Source organism: Phascolarctos cinereus, unplaced genomic scaffold (genome assembly GCF_003287225.1).
Source record: "Phascolarctos cinereus isolate Bilbo 61053 unplaced genomic scaffold, phaCin_HiC Scaffold_4;HRSCAF=312, whole genome shotgun sequence".
Classification (NCBI taxonomy): Eukaryota; Metazoa; Chordata; class Mammalia; order Diprotodontia; family Phascolarctidae; genus Phascolarctos; species Phascolarctos cinereus.
The window spans coordinates 515,620,641-515,645,944 of NW_027555847.1; the positions used below are offsets into that span (position 1 = coordinate 515,620,641).

The 25,304-nt window shown below is 37.9% G+C and overlaps 1 protein-coding gene across 1 annotated transcript in view; it reads left to right on the forward strand.

The window, feature by feature from the left end:
* The window catches only part of RAB31 (RAB31, member RAS oncogene family), a 186,406-nt gene that overhangs the window by 47,504 nt on the left and 113,598 nt on the right, over window positions 1-25,304 (forward strand). The gene's annotated exons all lie outside the window — the stretch shown is intronic.

Genomic DNA, 25,304 nt, shown 5'->3' on the forward strand with positions numbered 1-25,304 from the left:
GAAAAACCATGAGAAAGAAAAAACAAGAAAAAAAGGGGAAAATAGTATGCTTTGATCTGCATTCAGACTCCATAGTTCTTTCTCTGGATGTGGATGGCGTTTTCCATCATGAGTCTTTTGGAATTGTCTTAGATCATTGTATTGCTAAGAAGAGCCAAGTCTATCATAGCTGATCTTTGCACGATGTTACTATTACTGTGAACAATGTTTTCCTGCTCCTGCTCACTTCACTCAGCATCAGTTCATATGTCTTTCCAGTTTTTTTCTGAAACCTGCCTCCCCATCATTTTTTTAAAATTTAAGATGCGTCATTTTCATTATTTTTATTAATTAATTTTTAGTTTTCAACATTCACTTCTCTAAGATTTTGAGTTCCAAATTTTCTGCCTTCCCTCTCCTCCCAACCCCACTCCAAGACAGCAAGCAATCTGATATAGGCTCTACATATACATTCATATTAAACATATTTTCACATTAGTCATGTTGTAAAGAAGAATTAGAACCAATGGGAGGAACCACAAGAAAGAAGAAACAAAAACAAAAAAAAGTGAGAGAGGGCATTCAGACTCCATAGTTCCTTTTCTGGGTGTGAATAGCATTTTCCATCCTGAGTCTTTTGGAGTTGTCTTAGATCCTTGCGTTGCTGAGAAGAGCTAAGTCTGTCAAAGTTAGTCATTGCACAACGTGGCTGTTACTATGTACAACATTCTGCTGGTTCTGCTCACTTCACTCAGCATCAGTCCATACAAGTCTTTCCAGGTTTTTCTGAAGTCGGCTTGCTCATCATTTCTTATAGCACAATAGTATTCCATTATATTCATATACCACAACTTGTTCAGCCATTCCCCAATTGATGGGCATCCCCTCAATTTCCAAGTCTTTGCCATCACAAAAAGAGCTGCTATAAATATTTTTGTACATGTGGGTCCTTTTCCTATTTTTATGATCTCTTTGGGATACAGCCCTACAAGTGGTAATGCTGGGTCAAAGGGTGTGAAGAATTTTATAGCCCTTTGGGCACAGTTCCAAATTGCTCTCCAGAATAGTTGGATCAGGTCACAACTCCACCAACAATACATTAGTGTTCCAATTTTCCCACATCTTCTCCAGTATTTATCATTTTCCTGTTTTGTCATGTTGGCCAATCTGATAGGTGTGAGGTGGTAACTCAGAGTTGTTTTAATTTTCATTTCTCTAATCAATAGTGATTTAATGCATTTTTTCATGTGACTAAAGATTTAATTTCTTCATCTGAAAACTGCCTGTTCATATCCTTTAACCATTTACCAACTAGGGAATGACTTGTATTCTTATAAATTTGACTTTCTTTCTGCTTCCCTTCTAATCTTGGTTTCATTGGTTTTGTTTGTACAAAACCTTTTTAATTTGATATAATCAAAATTATCCATTTTGCATTTCATGATGTTTTCTATCTCTTGTTTGGTCACAAATTCTTCCCTTCTCCATAGATTTGACGAGTAAACTATTCCTTGCTCTCCTAATTTGCTTATGGTATCATCTTTTATGTCTAAATCATGTAGCCATTTTGACCTTATCTTGATACATGGTGTAAAATGTTGGCCTATACCTAGTTTCTGCTATACCATTTTCCAGTTTTCCCAGCAGTTTTTGTCAAATAATGAGTTCTTATCCCAGAAGCTGGAGTCTTTATCAAACAATAGATTACCATAGTCATTGACTACTATGTCTTACCTACCTAACCTATTCCACTGGTCTATCACTCTATTTCTTAGCCAGTATCACATAGTTTTGAGGATTGCCACTTTATAGTATAGTTTTAGATCTGGTACTACTAAGCCACCTTCTTTTGCATTTTTTTAATTAATTCCCTTAATATTCTTGACCTTAACTATTCTTATTATAGGGCAAAGACATGGAAGAACTTAACTTCATGTTAGTGAAAAGTGGTGGATGAACAAACAGTTGAGTTGTGTTTCTTAACGAAGATGGATGTGGGTTACACGTTTAGAGAAAGTCTGTGTCATCTTCCTTACGTTCTGAGTTTATACAAACCACTAAGTGAAGAAACATATTTCCTTTCTATGCATCTGACTAAATGATTATCTGTAAACTTCTGCAACCCCAAAGCCTACTTTCTGCTTCTGGGGAACAGAGTACTGCTCCCCAGAGTCAAAGTAGAATTAAGGGAAAGGATCCAAATTGAAAGCAGAAGGATGATTTCATTCATGGAACAAATTATACTGTATATTTTAAAAAATGCACACAAAATCCATGTGTTTAATAGAGAGCAAATCACTTGTATTTTTTAGAGGTTAGAGTGTAACACTAGAGACATTTTCAGACAACTTCAGCATGAACAGAATCAATGTGGGCACTAATTTCTGTTGTTTTTTTAAAAAGGGAATTTATGGGCTCTCACTCACATTGACCTTAGCCCATTGTGTAGATTAGATGCACTTGAGTATCCCCTTCTTTTTGCCATAGTCAGGTAGATTGTCCATATCTGGGGAGGTTCTTGACAGAAAAAGACCATAGCTTTTTTTTTTGTCTTTGTTTTTCTGTCTACTTTCCTAGTGAGAAAGGAAGCTGACCTTTATGTGTGAATATTGTGTTTTGTTCTGAGTATCCAGAAGATGGCAACCATGATGGTGAAGGACTCTGAGACCACATTACGTGTAGATTGATTGAAGGAATGAGGGCTATTTAGTCTGCAGAAGAGAATACTTGAGGTGGAAGGTGCAGTGGGGAGGACATTTTCCAAGTATCTTAAAGAAAGCCATGAGTAATAGACCGAAGTTACAAAGATGCAAACTTAGGCTTGATGTCAGGAAAAACTTCCTAATAATTAGAGCTCTCCCAAAATGGAATCGGCTGCTTTGGGGGGGTAGTGGATTCCTACTGATGGTAGAGCTTTAAGTAGAAGCCAGGATGACTGCTTGTCAGGTATGTTGTACTAGGCATTCATTTTCTAAGTGTAGGTTGGACTAGATGACTGCTGAAGTCTGTTCTAGCTCTAAAATTCTGTAATTTTGAATTACAGATAACTTCTCTAACAGCACCAGCATAGCATAGTATATATATATATATTTTTACAAATGTGGCTATTTCCTTTTACAATGCAGATCCCAACCCATCCATTCCTCTCCATCCGATGTGACTTTTAATTTTTTCAAGTTTATTTTTTATGTTCAAAATAGTATTTTATTTCGATTACATGTAAAGACAATTCTAAACATTCATTTAAAATGTTTTGAGTTCCAAATTTTCTTCCTCTCTTCCTTCCCTCTCCCCTCCCTAAGACAGTAAAGTAAACCATTTGATACACACACACACACATACACACACACACACACACACACACAATCATGTAAAACATATTTCCGCATCTGACTTTTAAACATATCTTCAGAAATGTATTCAGAAACTTTCTCATAAGTTCACCAAAATGCTGAAGACTTTCACTTTTTCTTGCTGGTTTTAGGATGACTGTTGAGCATACAGGCCAGTCTATGTCATCCCTTATTCTCAGGTGATCATTCTATCACTTTTGAACACAATTTAAAAAATGATGCCTTTTGTTCTGGTTTTTCTCTATAGTTCCTTATTTTTTTGGTTTCAGCCTGCTCCTACCTGCCATGGACCTTTCCATGGCCCTCTGAGTGATACTCATGGTTAATCATTAAGAGACGGTAGTGTTCCATGATACATAGCCAGCCATACAATAATGCCAGTTTAATATTGCCATTAAAAAGATGGTCCTTTGTTTTAGGGAAGAGTTTGAGATAATTAAAGGAGCTTTTCATTTCTCAAAGGTAATCCAGCTCTTCTCCATCTAAAGACAGGTTGGTGGTATAGTGGACAGAGTGCTGGGCCTGATGTCAATAACACCTGAGTTCAAATCCAGCTTCAGACATTTACTATCTGTGTGATCCTGGGCAAGTCACTTAACCTCTGTCAGCCTGAGTTTCTTTATCTGTAAAATAAAAATAATAGCACCTGCTTCCCAGACTTGTGAAGATCAAATGAGATAATGTTTTTAAAGTACTTAGCACACTGCCTGACACATAAGAAATATTTAGTAAATGCTTGTTTTCTCTCCCCTTGTTAATTCTAGAATCAATTTATTGGTCATTTGCAGTGTCTTTTTTTGATCCAGCACAGCAAAATGTCACCTTATCTCTCTTTTCCCTCAAGTTGTCTGACATGCATATACCAAAAGAAGTGAAGTGACTTGTCTAGATCATACATATAGTAATTTTCTGAGGCCAGATTTGAACTCAGGTCTTTCTGACTCCTGGACCCTGCAGCACAAGTGAATGAAGAATGTCTACTATCCAAACTATGTCATGCTGTTAGAATGGTGTAAACATGTTGGACAGATACTGTTACTGAAGAAGAATATTCTATTCTCTATATTTTGGGCACAGGCCTTCCAGGAATAATTTTATTAGTTAAATTATTCCAATTCTAAGCATCTTTGCCTAGAGAGAAATCCATCACATCTTTGAAAATCTCTTGTCCCAGTCGTTCCCAATCACAATTTGTATTATTCCCAAAGATAGCATTCCACAATAAGATATAACACAGTTACAGAGTTCAGACAAAAGCTTAGTTAAGATTTTAATTCCTTGAACAGAACATAGTTGCCTGACTTTTAGCCTACACTCAGGAATAATTTTCCTAAAAGCATTGAATCCTTCTTTAGCCACTCTTGCCAAAGATTCTTCCTTCAGTTTGGTCAAAGGTGATTGCAAGAGACTTCTATTAAGCAAATTAATTAGAAACTTTTCTTTTAGACTGATCATTGTGATCACTTCAGGAGATCTCCTTGGGCTGGACAGGCCTTCATTAAGAATGATGATTAAAGATGTCATTGAAGGACTTTGTTTGGGAATTGATAGTTAAAGAATGCTTGGTTAAGGTTTCGCATTCAGGTGGAACCAAGGACTTTAGACTTAACTGTTTTCCTAATATTATTTTGTAATGGGTACCCTAAAGAAGAAATGCTTCCACTGTCCAAATGGTATAGCATATTTACTTTAAATCAAAGGTTCTTAACTGGAGATCCATAAATTTTTTTTTAACATTTTGATAACTTTCAGTATAATTGGTTTCCTTAAAATTCTAATTCTGAGAAGGGGTCTCTATTCTTGATCAGACCGCCAAAGTTGTGTCACCAAACACACACAAAAAATGATTAAGAACTCCTGCACTAATTAGTCATTCTCTTTGGACAGTTGCTAATAGGTATAGTGTAGCTGTCCTATCGGTTGGAGGGGACAAGCAGGCAGTTTTCTTCCTTTTTTTTTTTTTACAGAAATAAACTTATTACTAAAGAAACATTCTTTCATTCTTACAGTGAATGTGGTTTCACACTGTTGATAGAAGATAGATTTATGCTAATAATAGATGTCTGCTTGTCGAAGAGAAAGTGCTGTGGAATAAAATAGCCAGCATTAGTTTGCATAAATTCATATATTTACATGATCACTAATTTAATAGTGAAATACTGAAGGGTCCAACTTTGTTTTAAGGAATAGAACCCTTCTCCCTCTACCTAGGTCTTTTATCCTCTCTTCACCTCAGCTCTTGTCTTTTTTCTATAGATAACCTTCTTATGTCTCTGGGCTTAGGATGGTTTCTCCTAGGACTCTGACCTTGAGTACTGAATTTGAGACTGTATTAGGGATAAGGAAAGTATAGTGTCTTGTCAAGCCAACAAGCATTTATTAAGCATCTTTTATGTGCCAGGTGCTGTGCTAAACAGTAGCAATACAAAGAAAGGCCCCGAATCCCCCAAAACCAAAAACCCAACCCCCAAAACAGTTCCTGCTCTCAAGGAGCTCACGGGCTAATGGCAAAGACAAAATATAAACAGCTGGGGGGCGCAGCTAGGTGGCGCAGTGGATGGAGCACCGGTTCTGAAGTCAGGAGGACAGTAGTTCAAATCTGGTCTCAGACCAAACACTTGACATTAACTGTGTGCCCTGGGCAAGTCACTTAACTCCAATTGCCTAAAAACAACAAAAAAAATGTAAACAGCTTTGTATAAATTAACAAGATAGACAAATTGGAAATAATGAAAGACAGAAGAAAGGCTCCATTGGTTCCAGGGGGTTGTAGGACATGGGTAGCAAGTAATTGGACTGAGTTCTAGTTTTACTTTAGCACTTACTAACTCTTTGACTTTGGACAATTATTTTAACGTCTCTGAGACTAAATGTCCACAGCCCGAAAATGGTGATAATACCTGTTCTGGGTACTTCACTGGGTTCTTTTGAAGATTAGATGAGATAATACATGTTGAAGGGACTTTAATATAAATTGGAGGTAAAGAACTATATTTCTTTGTTCAGTTTCTTCTGAGGTAAAATGATGATGATACTGTTGTACAGTCTTACCATGATCAATCTGTTTTTTGAAAGCAGGCCAGATAGAAAAGATTTCACTGTGATTCTTTTTACAAGGTAAAGAAAAAGATTAGTTGAAATAGAACTACAATATGTGGCAGTTTGTATTGACTTACTGTGTTCATGTCATTTCTATCTGTAGAATTTATGTTCCTTAAGGGTAGGAACTCTTTTATCTCTGTGCCCCTAAGGCATGGCCTCGTGCATAGTGAGCACTTAATAAATCTTTGTTGAATGGCTGAATAAGTGACATTTAGTCAGAAAAATTAATTTGGAAATCTAGCATTGGTTGGGTATGACTGGGTTCAAGGAAGCATTTAGATAATCCTTATCTTTTATCATTGGAGAAACAGATCACAAATCAAACAATTCCTTTATTGAATTTACCCTTAGCTATAAAATAAAATTGTCCACAGGTGCTTGTTTTAGCGTTGTTCGTGTGGCACATACAATTTCTAAAAGCATGAAAGATAGTATTCTTTTTTTGGGCAACCCTAACTAAAATACCTGGGAACTTCCTGTTAGAACTTAGTAGACTAACATGTTCGTCAAGATGGCGTTCAGTGGCACTTGGTCCTTCCGTACCCTTTGTCTGCTAGAGAAAATCGTGAAGAGATTGTTTTATTTGCTTGTATTATTTCTAGCACCACAACATCATAGAAATAGTCCATGTCCTATTCTATGATAAAAGAAATCCTGTAGAGGAGAGAGCAACATAGATGTGCTCTGATGTGCCTCCACTCCCTTTTCTTGAGTTTTTCCATTTTCAGCAAAGCATGTGTATCTTTTTTTAAAAACAATTTTCTTGAGGTCTTTTGTATATATTAGTTATTTCCCAATATATTCCCTCTCCACCATGAGCAAAGCCAAGTGACACAGCAAATATCTAACAGACAGCTCATACAACATAATCCCTTTCCCTGCCCCCCACCCCAATCTCCCACTAATTTCCCAAGAAGGGGAAATATGTGTTTTGCATCTGTTCTCAAGGATCAGAACTGGTCATTGAAATTAAACTTAATCAAACTGCTTTTTAGCATTGTTTTTATTTGCATTATTGTAGTCATGTGTATTGTTCTGGTTCTGTTTCACTTAAATATGAATCTTCTCATATTTCTCTGAATTTCTCAACTTTGTTGTTTTTTAGTGCATCTTTGAATAGTCGTATTCCAGTGTCAGCTTCATTGACTCGTTCCAGTAACTGTATATGCCAAGGCTACTTATCTAATTGATTTTGACCTTGATTAGCAAGAACTTCCTATTTTGATGTAATATTTTAAATAAGAGTTTGCTTATTTTCTTTATGACATGTTTGTTTACTAGTTAACTAGTTAACATTTAGAATGTGGCAGTGTGACAGGGGCAGCTAGGTGGCACAGTGGATAGAGCACCAGTCCTGGATTCAGGAGGACCTGAGTTCAAATACGGCCTCAGACACATAACACTTAACTAGCTGTGTGACCCTGGGCAAGTCACTTAACCTCATTGCCTAGCCAGAAAAAAAAAAGAATGTGGCAGTGTGTTACAATGGAATTGTCACTGGCTCTAATGTTAGAGAACATGGATTCAAATATTGCCTTTGATACTACTTACTTGTTTGAACTTGGATAAATTATTTAATATTCCTGGTCTTCAGTTTCCTCATTTGTAAAATAAAGGGGTTAGACTAGATGGCTGCTGAAATTCTTTCCAGCTTTAGATCTATAATCCTAAGTGTCAAGGGAATATCTAAAAAAAGACCTCACTCTCTTTGATCTTCTGATTACCTTAGGTGGGAACAGATGAAGATGCTCTCTGAGAATAGCAAAGTCTATATCTGTGAATTGAATGCTTACTTTCCACTGAGCTAATGATTGGGAGAGGGATACTAGAATCTTTGGCCAATCTGCATTCCTCAACTCTCCTCCGCTTCTTTTTCTCTCTCTCCTTCCCTTGAGCTATCATAGCTTTTTGCATGTTTGCTCAGGTAGAGTACAGGTTTTATAATGAATCATCTTAGTTTTTGCTCTGGAAACCCTTAGGGGTGGTGATCAGCAGTTGTTATGATGGTTACCATACCATTCTCACCAATATCTGCTCAGAGCTTCTTTCTGAATCTGTTTTTGTACTTACAAAGTACTGCTCTCTTTGTTGTTGTTTAAAAAAATTAGTCATAGTGGGTGTCTATACTGTTATTCTGCTGACCTGTCTTTTAATAAGTTGTTCCTTGTCAGAGAACTGAGGTCAGTAGAATAACCCTTCTGTCCTATGTTCTTTCTGACTCAAAGGAAGGGGGTCAATTCCTGAACCTTCCACATTCAAGGAAACACTTTGAGAAACAAGACGGGGGAGGCAGAGCCCTGATGGTTTTCCCACTAAAGGTTCCTGTGACATACAAGCAGAAGGGGGAGTAGGGAAGGAGAGAGAAGCCATTTCTTTTTAAAAATTGTCATTATTTATTTATTTAAATGTTAATTAAATTTTTTTGAGCTCTGAATTCTCTCCCTCCTTTTTACCCCTCCCCCACCCATTTAGAAGGCAACAATGTGATATCAATTATGCATGTGAAATCATATAAAACACATTTTCACATTAGCTGTGTTGCAAAAAAAGCAAGAGAAATAAAATGAAAAAAAAATTGTGCTTCAATCTGCATTCAGACTCCAATCAGTTTTTTCTTTGGAGACGGATAGAATTTTTTATCATAAGTACTTTGGAATCATCTTGGATCATTGTATTGATCAAAATAGATGTTATTCTCAGTTGACCATTGTACACTATTACTATTATTATGTACAATTTTCACCTGGTTCTACTCACTTCACTTTGTATCAATTCATATACGCCTTCTTAGTTTTTTCTAAAACCATCCTCCTCCTCATTTCTTATAGCACAATAGTATTCTGTTATAATCATGTACCACAACTTGTTCAGCCATTCCCCAATTGATGGGCATCGCCTCAATTTCCAATTCTTTGCCTTCACAAAAAGAGCTGCTTTAAAACATACAAACCTTTTCCCTTTTCTTTAATCTCTGTGAAATATAGACTTAGAAAGAGTACCCACAGTTTTGTAGCCCTTTGGGCATAGTTCCCAATTGTTTTCCAGAATGGTTGCATCAGTTCACAGCTTCACCAACAGTGTATTAATATCCCAAGTTTTCCCCCTCCTCTCCCAACATTTGTCATTTTCCTTTTCTGTAATATTAGCCAGTCTGATAGGTGTGAGATGGTGCCTCAGAATTGTTTTAATTTTCATTTCTTTAATAGATAGTGATTTAGAGCATTTTTATTTGACTACGGAGGTCACCTTCCTATACAAGAGTGTTAGCTCTGAAATGGAGGTGAAGAAAAAGGCACTTCTATTATATACATATAAATGTATATATATGTGTATGTATATATATTTATATAAAATATATACCTGCGTATACTTCTGTTAAGTTTTCTTCCTTTCCTCCTCTATGACCTTGCCTTTACCCTCCTTGTCACCTACCATGTTAAAAGCTTTGATATGTATTTCTCTGGGCCAAATACTCTTCAACTTGGAATGTTTGTTACCGTTCTGCTGATGGTAGGGTGGATAAACTTTCAATTATTCATCTAACTGATCTGCTTGGCATAGGAAAGGTTAAGGGATTTCCTAAAGATTACAAAAATCAGTAGAGGAGTAAGATGTTGATTGACTGATTTGGTGTTAGAGGACTGGAATTTTAGTCTTGGCTCTGTGACCTTCTAGCTATGAGACTTTGGAATGGAATAAGCATTTATTAAGTCCTTGGCTTTATAGATAGCATCAAGTGCCAGGCACTTTGCAAATATTATTTCACATAATCCATACAACCTGTAAGGTAGGTGCTACTATAATCTACATTTTATAGTTGGGAAAGCCTAGGGAGGCAGAGGTTAAGTGACTTACCCAAGGTCACACAGCTTGTAAGTATCTGAGGTCAGATTTTAATTCAGGTCTTCCTGACTCCAGGTCCGGCACTCTAACCACTATGTCACCTAGCTAGCTGCCTTTGGGTAAGTTCATTTGCCTCTCTGAGGCCCAGCTTCCTCATCTGTAAAGTGGGGATAATAATATTTGTACCACTGACCTCAAAGGATTGTTCAATTTCAGTAGCATTTATTTAATGCCTACTATGTTCAAAACACTGTATTGGTTACTGGAGATACAAAGATGAAAAAAAAAAAAGCAACAATCCCTGTCCTGGGGAATCTTATATTCTAGGAGGAGGAATGAGGTAGAGAGCCCATGTGTTCAGCATGTACTGGAGTAAATAAATACTTTGTAATCCTTTGCATGTTCTTTGTAATTTTCTAAAGTATCCAATGAGATTATGCCTGTAGAGTGTTTGGCTATAAGAGTGAATTACAAAGTATGTGTAGAGGGAGCCTGGAGTTAACTGCCTCTGTGTTTCTATCTTCTTTCTTACCCATTGAGTCAGCTTTTATGTGGACTAATGTGGTGATGATATCTAATGACAGAAAGCTGTAATTAAAACATCAAAAGGCATTTAATAAAATGACATGATGCTAAGGTAGAGGACTCTCAAAGGAACTTAGATTATGTGAAATAAGATCCAGGAAGCAAATTCTAATGTTCTCCTCGTGCTGTGTTATGACCTTGGGTGCTTTGTGCTATCTTTGAATGTTCATTCTTTTGTGGGAATCATTGTTTTTAATTCCCAGTTCCTTATCAGTGCTCCAACTATTAAAAGATGTTTTCTTCAGTTAAAACAGTGTGTTTAAAACAGTTTTATTTTTCAGAGGCTAAGTCCTGAATGCCCTTTTTGGATTTAAAGGGCAGGTTGTCGTTCATGATCTTGGGTGTTGTCTTTGACTTTGGGTCTCCCACCTTACCTTAACAATTAAATTCCACACTGATCATCAATTTCAAGTTTATATACTCCATTCTCTAAAGTAGAATATTCAAATAAGATTTCATAATGCTTTCAGTCCAAGGCTAGACTTAAATGGAGTCAAGGATTAAGTTTGGGATTCATTTTTCCTTAAATAGTACAAGAGAGGGATCTCCAGGGAATTTACAGGCATTCCCTTGATTTTCCTAGTGTTTTGAGGAAAAAAGGAGCAAGCATATTTTAACTCCATCTTACAGACAATTTCTGCATCATTCGGGAGTACCAACCCTGGTAGAGGGTGGAATATGTATAAGGCCAGGTGCCCAGTAGCTTCATTTTTTTATACGGTAAGCAAATTTTTCATTCAGGGAATCAGTATCCTGTGTCTTAATAGTTTGAGTGCCCTGCCCTAGTTGTAACAAATTACTTTGCATATATGTTGCATGTGAAGAAATAAAAGATGCTGGTAGGACATTGTTTCCTCTGGCGGAAGTGTTTCTTAAGTAAAAAAAAACCTGCTCATTTTTGGATGGGGGCAGCCCCTTCCGAAGTCATTAAATAAACTGAACAATCTGCTTAACCACAGAGAGTTTGTACTTTGGGGCAACTTGTTCTCTGAAAAATGTCAATGACCTATAATAAGAAAAGACGAGAAGTTCTGGAACTTTCCTTCCTCTTTTAAAAAATCTCTCCTCCCCCTTCTTTGGTTTCTGAACGGAAATGGTAGGGGAGGAGCAGAAGTGAACAACACAGAGACAGTGTGCATCCAGGATCCTGAAAGACAAAGAAGTTTCTTTTCTTAGGACTCACTGCTGTAAAGGGCACAGTTGATCTAGCATGCACATTTTCAGTTCGCTAATACACTCAGCTTTCTGTAGGTTACTGTAGCACTTTATACCTATTCACTTAATGACTTATATTTGACAGTACTGTGCTGCCTACTCTTCCTTTGTTACTGGCTAGGGTTCAGGTTAGCTTGAAACTTTCTGAGTTAGAACACTTACTGACTACAACAAGCCTTCTCAAGAATCTGCTTATCTTTGAGGAAAGACTGGCACACTAATGCATCATTGGTGGACCTGTGTATTGGTCCAATTATTTTGGAAAGCAATTTGGAATTAAAAAAAATTGATGAGGGGAAGCGAGGTGGTGCAGTGGATAGAGCACCAGCCCTGGAATCAGGAGGATCTGAGTCCAAATCCAGCCTCAGACACTTGACACTTACTACTTGTATAACCCTGGGCAAATCTCTTAACCACAATTGCCTTGAAAAAAAAGAAGAAAAGAAAAAAAAGAAACTGACTACTATATCCATATCTATGGACTAGAGATTCACTGGCTAGGCATAAACCCCAAGGAAGTCAATGACAATATATACCAAAATATATATTGCAGCAGTTTTTTGTGATGGCAAAGAACTGGAAACAAAGTTGATGTCCATTGTTTGAGAGTGGCTAAATGAATTAGGATACATGTATGTAATGAGATATTACTATACTCTTATGAAATGATGAATATAATGAATACAAAGAAACATGCAAAATCATATAAATGGATGAAATGTGAAGTAAGCAGGACCAGGAAAATGAATTTTTTTAAACAAGCATTTATTAAACGCTTACTCTGTGCCAGGCACTGTGCTATACCCTTTACAAATACTATGTCATATAATCCTTACAACATCTGTGTGAGGTAAATGCTATTATTATCCCCATTTTACATATGAGCAAACTGAGGCAGATAGTTTAGGGACTAGCCCAGGGTCACACAGCTTATAAGTGTTTGAGGCTGGATTTAAACCCAGCTTTTCCTGACTCTAAGTCCTGAGCTCTAGCAATAGAAACAACAACAAACAGTTGAAACTGAATGCTGTGAAATTATAATTGACTCCAAAGAAGAAATATGAGAAGACACTTCTCTTTACCTCTTTGTAGATATGGGGGACAATGAGTATGGGATATTGTGTATAACATCATACATTTTTGATATACTGGTTAGTTTTACTGAACTCTTGTTTCTATTTTTAAATTTTTTATTATAAAAGATGGCTCTCAGGAAGGAACTAGGGGTAGAGATAGAATTGGAAATATTGAAGATGTAAAAACAAAATCTATCAGTAAAAATTTATTTTAAAATAAAGAATCTCATTACCCAAGAATACATAGGCCAAAAAAAAAAAAGCCGTCATTGGAAGCAAGCACAGTTTTTATTTAGAAGGCATGATACCACCCACTCTTGAGATGGAAATATTCTGCTATGCAAAATGAGAGTGGGTTAGGGCAGGCCTTTTTAAAGGCAGAATGGTGCAATGGAGGTTGGGGGAGGAACTCTAGTGGGCAGTCTAGCATTAGCCAGTTCATTGCCTCCTGCTGTTTGCCTTGGAGTGGGGGATCGGGGTGGGGTAAGAGGAGAGATCTAAATAAATAGTCAGGCAAAACTACCTCATTTTGGAGAAGCCCAATAGGGTTTTTTCTAATAACGAAGAGACAGGGTTATACAGAAACAAATGGATCTGATCTAAGGGGAGGGAGAATACTAGCACTAATTGGAGGAATTGGAAGTCAATCAGCATCAAAAAATTTCACATGATATTGATAATTTATTGAGAATGAAAGCATCAGTATAAAAACTTGTAGCATTCAATTTAATATGAACATTTTTACCAGGGGCAGGGCAGTATGGTGGTTGGGGAGACCTGGGATCAAAGCCAGCTTGGTTCCCTTCTGTCCTCTTGACATGCATACTGGCTGTGTGCCCCTAGCCATATTTGTTAACCTCTTAGGGTTCTAAGCAACTTTATAAGTTTATAAGTTTCAGAGAAGATATGAACCTACTTTGGAAGGGGGAACCCTTTCACCTGGCAGTTCTCTATTCTACTGAAATCACAGGTCCAGTTCTTGTCCCTGCTTATAGCAGAGATAGTTTCAAAATAACATATCCTGAAGAAGTTCACATTTCATACGTGTATGTCCTATGTCCCAGCTAATCTGTAAGTTGCTTGAAGTCAGGGACATGGGACTCCTGTGTATATCATCTTTGAGCCCTCACAAAGCCTAGCACACTAGTAAGCACATCTGGATTTGTTAAATGAATTAATGAATGAATGAAACTTGGTTAAAGACAAAAAGAAACTAGCCGTTACATATTCTTCACAATTTATAATCTAGAATGAATAAAAGAATGAAAAAAATTATTGTGTTTACTCTATGCAAGGCACTGTACTAGGAAAGCACTGGTGATATGAATATAATCAAACAATGCAGTCCCTATCATGAATATATCATCAATATCATCAAAGAGCTTGCATTCTTTTTTTTTTTAAGGCAATTGGGATTAAGTGACTTGCCCAGGGTCACACAGCTAGTAAGTGTTCGGTCTGAGGTCGGATTTGAACTCAGGTCTTCCTGACTTCAGGGCCAGTGCTCTATCCACTGTGTCACCTCGCTGCCCCAAGAGCTTGCATTCTAATAGAGGAAGATGACACATATAGGAGCTGGTGGCCAGGAAGGAGTGTTTTGGATGAGGGAATCAGAGAGAATTGGAGCAATAGGGCAAATAATTGATGTGTTCTTTCCAGGAATGGTAGTGTTGATTTGATTGCTGTTCTCAGAGCTAGAGTTGGAAATTCTAGAGCAGAACGAGGGGAGTTGCACTGGCCTGCTGATGGGAAGTAGCGTGATGGACCTAAGGCAAGATAAGATGAATGAAAGCTCACCAGGCTGAGCTCAGAATCAATTGTAGGATTGGGGTCCTGAGTTCTGGCTCGTTATCGGGGAAGCCGACAGGGGCCTATGGCCATGGGTCTGCTTCATCTATATCCGCAAAAGAAAAGTGTTTTTACTTGTTTTTCAAAAGCCTTTTAATTTTTTTTATACTTTTGAGATCGCTGATATTCATATGGCTGTAGACCACATAATAAATAATAGTTCACTCATCTATAGATGGTATATATTTTTGCCTAACCTCAGATTTAATCAGCATAGGGAGTTTCTAGTGAGGAAACTCTACCAGTACAAATCAGCAACTGTTCCGCAATTTAGGGTATTTAGAGAGATACCTAAGTCATTGGGTATTTAAGTCACTTGCTTAGAGTCACACAGGTAGTAGGAGTCAGAAGTCAGATTTGAACCCTGGCCCTCCTAACCCTCCTGACTGAGGTTGTCTCTCTCAGTCTCTCTCTTGCTCTTCTCTAGATAGATATATCTACGTGTGTATGTATGTGTGTATATATCTATATATCTATGAATGAATGAATGAATGAAACAGTGCTTATCAAGTACTTACTCTGTGCAAAGCACTGTCCTAAATGCTGGGGATTCAAATAGTAAACGTAGTCAGTCTCTCACATTGTAATAAAGGGAGACAATATGCATAGGAAGTTTCAGCTTCAAGGCAGATGGAAAGGCCCAATAGGTCCTTTAGTGTGGTAAAGCACGTGGTAATGCATCATCTTTACTGTTATTTTCACTGAACAGGGAAAAGGGAGAAGGACTCTGCTGCTCCTAGGGCTCTTGGACTCAAAGGTAGTAGACAGTCTCCATCTAGGTCTGAGGAGAGGTGGTGATTGAAAACAGGTGGTGGTTTGACTTGTCTGGCACGTGTGCCTCCTGTCTCTTCTCCAGGATGCTTGCTGCTTCAGGTAGGCCAGCTTGTGGCAGTTAGTGGGGATGGCTGGCCCCTCCTCCATGGGAGTATGTACATATGTGTACATATACACACATGTATATATGTAGATACACTTAAAAATATAACAAATACATGCATGTATGCAATAACTCAAAACATAAAATAATGTTATCCATGGTGGTTAGGTTCTAGGTTAGCCCGCAGTTATTCATAACTAATGTGTACTCTAGTGAAGTTTTATTGTTATGCCTTATCGTGTGTGGTGGTGACCCTGGATTTCTGAAGGCATCATGAGTGGAATGGAAACTTTAGCAGGTACTTCCAAGCTGGAAAGTCAAACAGTCATTCAGAGACCTTGGTCAAGTTAAATTAAGAGCTTTATTATCAGGTTGGCTAAGGGAAGGTCAACCATAGAACTTCCTGAAGACTGCTGCACACTTAGGTATAGGGAAACTTCAATTTGGTTAGACAGAAGTACAAAGTAAAAGTCTTGGTAAGTAGTATGATATGAAAAGTACTAAGGAACCCAACCCATTATGTATATTAATGTTTCAAAAAGCTTATTCAGAGTTACAACCTAGAATGTCAAAAATATAACTTTTCTATTGCTATAAGGGGACCTGCCTCTTCTGTCCTTCATCTCTCTTCCCTAACACCAGGCAGTGGGACCAGAATGCTCCCAGTTCTAGGCCAAATACAGGGACTGGGGAGGTAGAGAGGAAATGGATGGTCAGGGTAGGACAGGAGGTGCAGATCCAGGAGAAGACTGTAGCAGGAAGTGAGAGGAAGGGGAATGGATAGGAGCTACACTGAGAGGCCTCTTGCTGGTGAAAAATGCATTGAAATTTTGGGTTGACTGCCCAGTCAAACTCTTTATTTACTTCCCTGGACCTCAGGGATTGACTTGTCTGCTTCCCTTCCCATTGCTACCATCTGTTGTTTTCAACCAAGGTTTCTCCTCTCCTTGGCCATTGTTGGAAATGTAACTTAACCGCAGGCAGGCACACAGCCCATTGTGGAGCTGGGTGCAGTCTCACAGTGTTTTTCCTTGTCCCTTGTCCCCAGGCAAGCAAGCACACAGCTCTTTGTAGGTATTTTTTTAAAGTGATTTTTCTTTGGTTTGTTTTTCTCTCTGGTAATTGTGAGAAACAGACAATTTAAAGACTCTTCCATGGCAGCCTCTTTTTCCCCCTCCTCCATGGTTTTTCTCTACTTCAACCCTGTAGGGAAAGTTTCAACTGGGTACTAATCGTGTGAAATAATGTTTCAGTTACATTGCAAAGGAATAGCAAAGACTCTGTACTGTTTTCCCTTCTTGGAAGGGGCTGAGGGCTGTGAGGTTAGACAGGAAAAGCCTGAGGCTGCTGGTGAGGAGAAGGGATACTGAACTGAAGGGGGGGGGTGGAGAGGGATGGGAATGGGACTTGCTGGGAGTTTACCTTCCTCTGCTGTTGTCTCTTCTCCTCCCTTGCCACTCTAATCCTGCCGCCTCAGACTACACCCAGGACCAGTCCTGAAACAACTGAGAAGTGGGGCAAGGTGGGGCTGGCAGTTTTAGGAGTCAAGAACTATAGGGAGAAGTGATAGCTGATGGGAGGGAAGGGAGAGGGCCCAATGGTCACCAGGCCTGGGAGGAAGGGTTGGTTGTAGCATATGTAAGCTGGGAACAGTTTGACTATAGTTTCATTCTGTGGCAGAGGAAAGTACATTAAGAAGGAAAGTGACTGACTGCATATGGGTTCTTAAGGAGTTTCACAGCAGTGCTAGGAATATTATCCAATTTTCCAGATTTCCAGTCCAAAGTACTATTCAGGATTAATTATATGACAGGAACCTTACTACTTCTGACCTCACTCAGACTCTTGTGTGTACGACTGAGGCTCCCTAGTGGTGGCTTTGTTATAAACTCAGTCAAGAAAGTGGAACAAATGACTGAGAGGGAGAAATTCCGCGGAGGTATCCTTCCTCCCTTCAGAAAAAAGCTGGCTGGAATGGGGTCTTTTCATCTTAGGTTTATGTCAGTAAATGAGGCTCTGTAGTGGGAGAAGGGGAAGGGTGTGTGAATTGTGCAATTTCCTAGCCTATCTTGGAGCTGAATGTAACTAGAGCCTGCTGTGGTGTACCTCCCATGCCATGAGTCCCACCTGTTGTGGTGTTTAGGGTTTAGATCAAGGGTTCTTGTTTTTCTTAGTGTCATGGATTCCTTTGGAAGTCTGGTGAAGCCTAAGGACTCTTTCTCAGATTAATGTTTTTAAATATGTAAAACAAATATATAAGATTACAAAAGAAACCAATAATGCTGAAATTCATTTATCAAAATATTTAAAGAAACAAATTCATGGACTCCAGGTTTAAGAACTCCTGTTATAAAGGCATCTAGTGGTGCTGGGATCACCCTGCAACTTTGTCTCCCCAAATGATACTTATCCTGGGGCTATTTCTCTGGGGACATTGTCTCTGGAGGAAAACCACACTACTCATCTGCCTTTAACACTTTTATATAAGTCTTATTCAAGTAGCAGTATAACAAGGTAAAAAATACTGGATTTGGAATCAGATGACCCCTAATTTCCCATCCCAAATCTGCCAATAATCACAATAAACTTTTATTAAGCACCTACTATATGCCAGGCACCATGCTAAACACTGAGGTTACAAAAAGAGGCAAAAGACAGTCCCTGCCCTCAAGGAGCTTACAGTCTAATAGGCGACACAACATACAAATATATGCAAAGCAAGCTATGTACAGGATAAGTAGGGAAGTAATTAACAAAGGGAAACCCTAAGTTACAAATATGATAAAAAAAAAAAGGACAAGACCAGAAATGTCATCATTCTTCTACAAATTATAGTGGCTTTAAAGCCTAAATCAGAACTGGACTCTCATATCTCTTGAGAGTTGGGTTGCTTTCATGCCAGCACTAATGATATTTCTATTGTACGTATGCCCCTCCCTTGAAGTTTCTAGCTGTGAAGCACTTTGGTGCTTCTGACTCTGTATTCCTTGTCCCGGATGCAACGAGTGGCTCATTTGGTGTTATTGGTACATTGATAGGTGGATCTAATAGATATTCAGTAGCTCATATTCTGTGGCAGCTTCTGTACGTATTTTTTGATATTTCAGACCTTAATGAAATAAGGAAGGTGCTCATAGTATTTCAGGTTTCCAATTTATGTTAAAGGTTAAAGTGGCAAAGCAGTTTGATGTTAAGCCCCAGAAAGTTTTAGGACTACATTCCCTGTATAAAGTTTCTAATGGATCTATATTTTAGGGTTTATAAGCAGCATTTATTTTTTAGCACGAGGAGTACCTTTTTCACGTCTGGGGTCTTCAGAAATGCTACCCTAGGTTCAAGGTGGAATTAGGGGAGAAAGTGAGAAAGTTAAGGGAGACAGCCTAAGTGGTTAGGAGGTCATGACAGTAGTTCAGTTATGAGTCAAGTATTTTAGTAATTTTTGCAAATTGGTGCTGCTTTGAGATTTAAGGGATTCCTTTGGGATGATGTAACTAGGCAGTGACCTAGAAAGACAGAGGTTGGTGTAGACAGAGGTGGCCCTAATACATGCTATAAAAAGACTCAGACCCAGTACTACTTGGCCACAGTGTGTCCTGGTTCTCTTTATTCATCCATTAGGCTAGTGCCCTTTTTTGTAACTTAAAATTTTTTAAATAATTTTTATTGGTATCTGCTGTTTTTATATTACCTACATTTTACAGTTTGTCTTTCCCCCTACCCTTCTCAAATTAATCCTTATAATCAAGAATAAAATGTTCCACAAAACTAACCAATATAAAAAAAGTTTAATTTTATATATTGTGTTTAGTTGTCAATCAATAAACATTTATTAAGCTCCTACTATGTGCCAGGCTCTGTGCTAAATGCTGAGGGTATGAAGAAAGGTAAAAATGCTTGTCCCTGCTCTCAAGGAACTGACAGTCTAATGGGGAAGACATGTAACAACTGGTGCCCCACTTCTGGAAAAAAGTAGAGGAGGAGATGTCTTCTCATATTTCTTCTCTGGGGCCAAGTTTGGTTATTATAACTTCTCTATGTTCAGTTTCATTTGTTTTGTTGTTCTTTCCATTTACATTTTTGTAGTTTTATAGCAATTGTTTTCCTGGTTCTACTTATTTTAATTCGAAATTGCTTTCTGAAATAGTTGGACCAATTCATAGATCCACTGACAGCATATTAATGTGCCTATATTTCTGAAGTCTGTACATTGGTTATTCCCATCTCTTGTCATCTTTGTGAATTTGCTGGGTGAGAGATGAAACTTCAGGGTTGTTTTGATTTGTGTTCTTAGTGATTTGGAGCACTTCTTCATATGCTTGTTAATAGTTTGCATTTCTTCTGAGAGGTGTTTGTTCATATCCTTTTATCACTAATCTTTTGGGGAATGGCACTCAGTCTTACATATTTGTTAGTTGTTTACCTTTTGTGACTTTTTAACTGTAAAAAAGCAACTCAAAGCATTATTGGCTCATTTTAGTCTTATTTTACCTACTTAAAGCTTCCCAGCATTTAATTAAATTTTTGACTTAGGATTCTATGGTTACAAATTTATATTTTCTGAATAAATGCAAAGAGAAAGAAAAGATGAGAAAGCAAAGTCTTTCAAACCTGAGTATTTGAGTGATGTCACAAATTAATTTTGTCAGTGAAGAATGATAACTTAGCTGGGAAGATTATTGAATAGTGATCTTTTTTCAGAATGAGTAGAGGGATTTGGCTATCTAGACCTCAGGGCATAGCTGACTATTAGCTGTGCAAACAAAGAAGGAAAAATTTACTACCCCACAAATTATTTTTTTACTGAATTATATATTCAGTGGATTTCAGAACCAGAATCAAAAGCCAGTCACCAATTATTACCTTGTTTCAATCGGTGGCTCCCTGATTTGCGTATTAAACTAGAACAACCATAATTTAGAGTGACTGGGATGCAACACTGTGGCACACTGAGAAAAAAACCAGGGTTTTAGTCCCCGCTCTGCTTCTTAATGGCTCTGTATCACCAGGTGAGTCAGTCCTCCTATTCATACCTCAGTTTCCTGATCTGTAAAATAAGGTTTTGGGTTACATTATTTCTAAGGTCCTTTCCAGCTTGGATAATTGGTGAATCGATGCTATGATTCATTTTAGACAGTGCTATGTGAAGATGTGCAGCCTAAAACTGCAGATTTTTAACTCTTTTGCACACTGAAAGATTTACATTGGGTTTTCACTATATTTGGAGAGAAATTTAATCTAGCATAGAATCCAATTTATGTACAAATTTTTGCACAACTAAAATGCATCTTGGCATCAGAGTTTGAATGACTTACCCAAGGTCACACAGCCAGTGTGTGTCAGGGCCTGGACCTACGCTTAAGGTCTTCCTGACTCCCAGGTCCATTCTTTATCCACTACTTGACCCTGCCTTTCAGTGTTCTGTGTTTATATGAAATCAGGAAGGGAGGAGGGGGGAAACTCTTAAATAGGTAGTGAGATCATCCATGATTGAGTGGGTTTCAGTGAAGAACAGTGATCAGTAAACTCTTCTTTCCCATTTTTTTAAAATAAACTTTTCTTCCACCTACTAGATTCTCTGACTCTTCTTGCTTTAATCTTTTCTGTTTTCTGCAGATTAGACTCATGAATGAGTCACCCAGAAGTTTTCCTTTTGCATTTATCCCAAGTGTCTCAGATGACACTGCAGTGGGAGGTGGGGCCATCCCAGAACTAAGGGATTTGAAACTGATGGGGGTGGGGAGGCAGAGGGAGGTACACCTGAATCCACAGTCCAGCAGATTTTGTGTGCGGTCTTCCCCTGGTGGCCAGAAAAGGGACAATAATTCTTTTAGGTAAATTGAGGCTTCAGTGAGCTGCCTGTAGTTCCTGGTGATATCTCAAATCAGCTAGCCAAGGTGAGGGGGTGGTGGAGATTTGGTGCAGATCTATTGCAGAATCTTTTCCTTCTCTGGAACATTTTCAAAGAAATATCAAAACTCAATGACTGAAAGCTCCCTTTTAATTAATTGTATTTTGTGTCATGTGAAAAATATGAGAGATATAAATATTAAGAGTTAAGTTGTGAAAAAAAAGCAAGCAAACAGGCTTTGACTTATTTGGACTGGTAATTTACTTGTTAAATCCAAATTCAGGCAGGCAAAGCTAATCTAGATATGCATAGCACCTCAAGTTTGAGCTTAGGGGATGGAGAATAGAAGAAGGGAAAAGGCAGAATGTCTTAATTGACTTTCCCCCTCCCTTCTTTAACATATATTCACTCTACTCCTTTCTATCCCTCCAACTCATGTTAAATGATATTCTATGGCTTGACCTTGCAGAGTCTAGCACACAGCCTTTGGGATTTGATGTGTTGTTTTCAGCTAAGCCCTTGGGTAAAGCAAATTGATCTGACTGCCTCCAAGGCAGTGCTTTTCTGTATTATAAAGCTGTTAAGACAATATCTTAGTCAAAAGGTTTAGGCATATAATAAAAATTCAGAGGTTATCTATTCCTACACTCTAATTTTATAGATGAGGAAACTGAGTCTTAGAGAGAGTGGATTGCTCAGTTAATCAGTTGTGGGAATGGAATTCAAACTCTCTACGTTACCTAGACTTTGCATTAGGAGAAATTCTTTTAGCTAAAGCTACTTGTCAGTTCATCCTGAGGTTGGTAGGCCCAGGGGCTTAATTTTTTTTAGAGAGCATTTAGTTCCCCTGCTCACTATGTCATTGGAAAACTCATTTCTTCAGCTAGGTGGTTAGGTAGATGGAGCCCTGGACTTGGAATTTGAATCCTGCCTCAGATGTTGTGCAATCAGCTTACCTGTAAAATAAGGATAATAATAACACTTACCTTGCAGGGTTATTGTGAGCATCAAATCAGACACAATGCTTTGTAAATCTTAAAGATTGATATAAATGCTGGCTATTTTCATTATTCAATGGTAACTGGGAATAGTTTTTCAACTTTTGTGGTTGCCTCTCCAAAATGGTACTGGGGCTAAAATAGCTCCATATCTTAATTTTGATAACATCTGTTTTGTCTATAATTTGGCATGAGCTTGTGAAAAAAAATACACCTAAATTCCAGTTTGTTTTTTGGTGTCATGCTTGGGAAGGGAGAAATTTGAAGTTTTAAATTTGGATAACCTGATAACAGATTTATTTTAACCCAGTGATGTTTGCAATTTTTGCCTTTTGTCTTGTTGGCTTAGTGGGGTATCAAAGGAAGGTGATAGTGAACCCTTGCACCTTCTGCATGATGTATTAAGTTCTTTGGTCATCATACCATCTACATAAAGTGACATAAACAGGAACTTAGTTGATGATCAAGAGATGGGGGGAGGGAGGAATCAGAAAGCTGGAAAGAAGAAACAAGGCAAGTTGTATCCGTCAATAGCATCTTCAGGACCAGGAGCTAGGCTGGGTAGTTAATTAACCAAGATTTATTGAGTACTTTCTGTGTGGAAGGCACCAACGTAAGCTCTGTAGGGGGATACAGCATTATGGATGGGTTAATATAATATGTAAATATGAGTATCAGCTGGCACACTTTCTCCCCTAAGAAGTTCAAAGAGTAGTTCAGATGATAAAACATAATGCCTATGAAAAGTTAGGTAATAATATTAGGCCACACAATAATGATAAGTACCAAATGAGTAGTAGAGACACTGAATTCCAAGGAGTCTATTGGTGTGAAAGGGAAGGAAATTATTATAGTTTCGAGTAGAGAGAGGTGGTGCTTAAGCTGTACTCTGACGGATGCATAGAATTTAGGTAAGTGGACAAAACGGCAGAGGGCATGTTGGGCAAGGGGAAAGACGGGAGCAAAGCCAGTGGGTCATTTATTTCATTTGCCTTCTGGGTCAGAAGGGACTACTAGATGTAATGAACATAGTTCAAAACAATTCCTAAATGGCTGAGAACCCAAGGTAACCCTCAGTTACCTTGGATGCTTACTTCCTTTTTTGTTTGGGAATGATTTCAGAGAAGAACAAAACCCAGGTGAAGCTATTAACTATTTTGGATTGCCAATGAGAATGGTAATTCTACTTATCAGAGACAGCATTTTGGGTCGATTAGTATAAAGTGTAAATATCATAGATGTGGGGTCAAGCATGTAAATGGGTCACTGACTGTTTCCCTTGAATTTAGTAATGGAGACTCTCTGAGTCATGGGTTGGACTGGGGTACTCTTTAACTTCTTCTCTTATCCTTTCCCCCATGTCTACCATCTCAGCAGCTGAAGAATAAAAGGAGTTATAGCTTTCTTTGGCACATCCCTTTTTAAAGGATAATCTCTGAATTGTATTCCTTTGCAACTAGTTCATTTTTCAGTTGTTATTAGGCATCTAGCACAGTGCTAAATGATAGAATTATAATAATACATAGCACTTATACAGTGCTTTAGGTTTGCACATATGCATATGTGTGTATATATATATATAAAATTTCATATTTATCCTCACAGCTACTTTATAATGTAGATGTTATTATTATCCTTATTTTATGGATGGAAAACTGAGGCTGAGATAGATCAAGTGACTTAACTGAGATTATATGGTTAAGGAAATGTCTAACAGGGGATTTGAACTCAGTCCTTCCTGGTTCCAAGTCCAGAACTCTATCTACTGGGCCATCTAGCTGCTTAATGCAAAGATAAATTAGATAGGATCCCTCAAGGAGCCTGCAGTCTATCAAGGCTGAGATGTGCACAAGTAACTATAATACAAATGAAAATATTGTAAATGCATAAGACAAATGCACAAAATATGCTGAAACATTTGGGAGAAATAATTACCAGCTGAGGAAATCAGGGAATGTACCATGAAGGGGGGCAAAATTTGAGGTGGGCCTCAGGTAAGATTTAGATAGGCAAAGGACATTTCATTCATTCATACTTTTATTTATTCATACAAACAAGATGTTTGTTTAGTTCCTACTGTGCTTTCTGGGGTTTACCAAGGTGAAAAGCACAGTCTTTGTTGTCAGAGAATTTACAATCCAGAAGAAGGGATGACATATACACATAAATGTAATGAAAAAAAGAATATAATATATGTATAAGAAAAAAATATGATGTGAGGGTAGATGAGAGATTCTAAGTGGTGAAGTTTAGGGGATGAGGGTAGGCATTCTCATTTGAGAAATTAGGTCTGAAATCTAATCTCTTATCCAGACTGTGTAACCATCAAAAGTATTTTCCTTCAGTATTGTTATGAAATTAAAAAAAATAAAACTGAGTACTGACAAGGCTTTCATAAGCTAAGTATCATTTTAAACATATTTTTATTTCATTAAAATTTCCCAATTACATGTAAAAATTTTTAACATTCATTTTTTTAAAATTTGACTAGGTGGTACAGTGGATAGAGCACCAGCCCTGAAGTCAGGAGGACCTGAGTTCAAATGTGGCCTCAGACCAAACACTTGTCACGTACTAGCT